This window comes from Buceros rhinoceros, unplaced genomic scaffold (genome assembly GCF_000710305.1).
Source record: "Buceros rhinoceros silvestris isolate BGI_N320 unplaced genomic scaffold, ASM71030v1 scaffold12415, whole genome shotgun sequence".
Taxonomy (NCBI): Eukaryota; Metazoa; Chordata; class Aves; order Bucerotiformes; family Bucerotidae; genus Buceros; species Buceros rhinoceros.
The window spans coordinates 29384-34029 of record NW_010413468.1 but is presented as its reverse complement, the minus strand read 5'-3'; the positions used below and the strand labels follow the sequence as shown (position 1 = coordinate 34029).

At 46.9% G+C, this 4646-nt stretch overlaps 1 protein-coding gene across 1 annotated transcript in view; it reads left to right on the top strand.

Moving 5' to 3' along the window:
- CCDC3 (coiled-coil domain containing 3) overlaps positions 1-4646 on the top strand; it is a 39733-nt gene that overhangs the window by 34196 nt on the left and 891 nt on the right. The window lies entirely within an intron of this gene.

The window sequence follows — 4646 nt, the reverse complement described above, 5'->3', positions numbered from 1 at the left end:
GGAGTGTTAGTCCTGGCTGAAAAGTACCCGCAATGGGAGGTTGAGTGACTCCATCCCAAACCAATACCCTCTGCTGCCAGACCCCTCCTGCTATCCATGGCCGCACTGTCCGTCTTTCCATCCAACGCACTTGCTCCCGTGTAGCCTGACCAAAGGGGCTGAACAAAAGGAGAAGGTGATGCTCAGAGTCTGAAATGTGGCCATGGCAAGGCAGGGCTCAAAGGGCGCCTTCTTGGCTGGGAGAGGTGAAGATCGTCTGCATGAGCTGTATCCAGTCCTTATCAGCTTCACCAGGGCAGAGAGCTCTTACTCTTGCTAAGAGCACCAAAGGTGTTGGGGAAATAAATTCTGGTAGAGTAGAAGAAAAAAAAGAGCTATGTTTGGCTCCTGAGCCCCTTGAGAGAAAGTTCATGAATTATTGCTGTGCTGAGACAAATAGAGCTGGAGGTACACACTTCATGCTGCATAAGGTTTTGGTTTAAGATGTTTTATAACTTGAACAGCAGTGAAGCACAGAGCAGCAAGTCAATGTGCTGCAAATGCAGACAGTTTTTACCTTTTCTGCGGAGCAGATTTATAGCAGGAAAGGGTAAGAGGAGAGGGGTATAGGGATGCAGTGCCGACGAGACTCGGCAGCAGAACAGGAGTTGTGCTTTCCAACCTGCAGTGCTTGGGCTGTGTTTCCATTCTCACTTCTCCCAATAGATTGTACTGGGGCAGTGCTGGGTCTGGGATGCTGAGGGAACGTCCTGGCTAGACACTGCCCCAGTTAGCAGCATGGGTCAGGAGGAAGATTTGTGGGCCAGGGAAAAAAAGTGGCCCATGCCCAGTTCTTCTAATCTCCTGTGATGTCCATGCAGAGATCAGGTCTTCCTGTCATGTATTTCAAGATGTTCTTACAGCCATCTTGCCTGATGACCACCTATATCTAAATGTCAAAAAATACTGTCTGATGTTAAAGAGAGGTTTAGGAAACTTGAGACGAAAGGTAGTGTTTTTAGCAATGCTTCCTTTAGGGAGCATGCCTGAGGAGCTATCAAGAACTCGACTTCTCTCCCTTTGGAAATGAAGGGCAAGACTTGGGTGCCACTGCTGGGTTTTGAGTGATTGGAGCTCTGTAATACTAACTTCAGCCGCTGATGGACAATTTGTGGTGCAGGAACACTACCATTGTACCTGTATCCATGGGGCATTTCCTAGCTACTGTCCCATTCAAATGGAGCCCATAGAAGGCAGTTGTGCGTGTCTGTCAGTTAGACAAATGTATATACATGTCAGTTCAGGCGTTTGGTAAAGGGCTGGCATGCCTGTAATGTGACACTCTTAAAATCAATCGGATTTGTTACAGTGCTGATTTGTTTGGCAGATGGACAGACTTTGTAAATCATCTGGATGTGGTGAAACATAAGACTGGGTATATTTGTGACAGGGTATTTCAAACAAATGCTTGAATATATTTAATTTGTAGTTTCACAGCTGTAGGCTGTCTGGGATAAATCCTAAGAAGCTGTATGGCTCTTGTTCTACCTTTCTTGCTGCATATCCTGGTGCTGCTCCGAACTCAAGTTTAACCACTGCTGAGGATGCCTTGCTATCGAAACCGTGGAACAAGCACACACGCAGACAGAGGTCTCTGGAACAAACAACTCACATGAACTGTGGGTCACTAGTAAATACAACTTTTAAAGGAAACATAGAAAATAACCCCAGGATTTTTTCTGAGGAGACATTTCCTGGCACTTGTCTCCATTTCCCAGGTGTTTGGGCACGTATGCTGTGCTGAGTGTGGCATTTCAGAGCTGTTGCTTAACTGTCTGCTGCTGATACCTTATGGGAATAGGAGTGGTCAGCTCTCCATCCTTTCCCATCCTTCCCTCCGCGGCACCAAGTGGAACTGGCTCCTCAGTGTCCTACATCGCTGGATGGAAATTTCATTATCCCTTAAACATCGCATAAAAAATACACCCTGCCTTCTCTAGTGTACCTGCCATGGCAAGCTGTGATGGGGAAAGGGAGCACAGGTCACTCCAGAAATAAAATCCAGTTCTCTGTGGCTTTTAGCAATGCCTTTGGATTTGATGGTCATGAGTGCAAACTGTGCACGTTTATGGGTGCATGAGATCAGAAAAAATGGGGTGTGAAATTCTTGCCTGTAGATACGCTCCATAGAATGACTGCAGGGATACCTCATCTGGCTGTAAACAAGAAGTATTCAAGTAGCAACAGGGGCCAAGGGCTGCTTAACTTATCAGCTACTTGTTCAGCAGCTGTGTTAGCTACATGAGCAGTGCCGAGCTCCTAGCTCTCACAGTTACACAGCTCTCAGCACCAGTTTAAAAATAACTTGGTTGCACCCACGTGAACCACAGCCCTTGCAGTAACAGCAAGGGTAGGACGGCACTCACAGTTAAACATCATCGCCTCTGCAGAACCCTGTGAAGAATGCTGTATGTAACCACCCGGAGACAATGTGGGGACTCCACCTTGTTATTCCTCCCCGTGAAGAAGGAGCAAAGGGTTCAGTTTTCAGCTGATAGTCTTGTGATTGCAGGCAGGCATCCAATGATCCAGCTGGGCTCTTCCTATCACCTGCCCTGTTGGTAAACAAAGTTGTACATATCCATCAGCAACTGTGTTGTTCCAGTGGTCTCTCTGGATATCTGCAGGTAATTTAAGCACTAAACCATGGATCTCAAACTGGAAAGTGAGGGCCTGGAAAAGGAACACCATAGGCAAATGAGCTGGCTAACTTTTTGATGGTGTCCAGCTCTGCAGAGCTGGACTCCCTCTGCTGACAGAGGACCAACTTCAAGAGGCTTGGGGGTGCCTCTGACAGGAGGCTAATGCCATGCCTGATGTTTGCCATCAGACACTACCATTGCCCCACCTGCCAGCCCAGAGAGATGAGACACGGTTGGGTTCACGCAGCCTCACACTTCAGCTCCATGAATTGTTTGTTCCCCTGCGTTGGACTCTGTCCTGTGCCAGGCCTATCACTGTATCAATGGAAAATGCAAGACATTCCGCATGAAGTAGAGTTTCCACCTCCTGTCTTCCCAACGAATGTCTTTTCCTAACTTGGTGATTTCCTTTGCGGGGATTTAAATTCTAGAACTGTTCTGCTTGAAGTTTTGCAAGGGTTTGGCAAACACAAAAGCTAAGATGTGCTGGCAGTTTTCAAATAGCACTTGGAATGAGCGGTGATCAAAACCAAATTCTCTCCTCCAGTGCAATTTCTGTCCCTCTATCCATGAGCTCCCAGTCTGCATTTATGAAGTATGCATTTATTTAGTATGCATTTATGAAAGAGCCTTAGTGAGAGGACGGTCGGGTCAAGCATTTGCCTTTTAGCAAAGCCCTACAGGGCTTTTGCACAACAAACAAGAGTTTATGGGGACTGGAAGCAGTTGCTGTGTTTGTGTGGACTGACCATGGTTTTCAGCTGCTGGGGGTTTCCAAAGCAAATGAAATGTTATTCATCAAAGCGGGCTCCCTCCCCTGCTTTCTGTTGTTGAAAATACTACAAAGTAAGATGGAAAGAAACACGTAATCCTTCATCATCGCAGTGAGGATTTACTTGTTTATTTAGATTCCCTGTCTGTTCCAAATGTTCTGCCAGAGAAAGCCCATCCAGGCTCCAAGAGTGCCTGACACATATAAAAAAAAAGCTTGAGATGCATATAGGAGATAAATCCAGCAGAAGACACTGCCTTTCCTCACAGCACACAGTGCAGCAGTCAGCTGAAAGTCCCACTTGCACAAGGAAATATGGATGCTTTTTCTAGGGGAAAAAAGGAAGGAGGCACATCATCCTTGGCAAAAATAGATTTTGGTGGTGGCTCCTCCAGGTCAGAAGCTTTACGGTGTGGCTGTCCTTGAGCCCCAGGCACCTCCTCTTTTTCTGCTTGGAAAACGTTGCGCGGGTAGAAAACATGGAACTTGGCACCTTTGTAGTCAGTGAAACAAGCGAGTTGTGTTCAGAGGGTGAGTCCTCCCACTGCCCTAGGAGGTGGATATCACCTTTTCGAACGTTGTCTCTCCTTGCAGACATTACAGGGGAAACCAAAAGAGAGGAGGCCAGACCTGAGTCTCGCTTTTAGCTGCTTAAGAAAAGGCGGCTGAATCTCATCCCAAGTGACACTGGGTGTCAGGGGTACAACTCCTTTGCACAGAAACTACTCAGCAGCCTTTGCAGCTGGTGTTTCCCGTCCCGTTCCTGTTGCTGCACCCACAAACAGGAAAGAAGTCAGAAACAGGGGACTGTAAACAAGGCAATCACATATAGCTGAGAGGAGATAGACCCCTGGGTCATCCTAGGATGAGGTAGTAGAGGAAGAACGATTGTCCAACACGTATTTTGCATTTGGACCATCATCCAACCCAGTGGATTCAAAAATGCAACGTGAGCTGCTCTTCTAGTGATGCCTTCGGTGCACCACCTTTGAAGCTGGCTCCTTTTTTTTTGCCTATCTAATTGCTGCAGGCATGAGTGGACATCAAGAGCTCGATGTCCCTACTGGGGGCAATATTGTCATAGGGTAGAATGGGCAGTTTTCAGCCAATGATCCCTTCAAAATTCACTTCTGGTAAAGTTATGGTATCTTGAATGCTCCTAGAGACAGCTGAAGTTTTACCCTTTAGAGCGT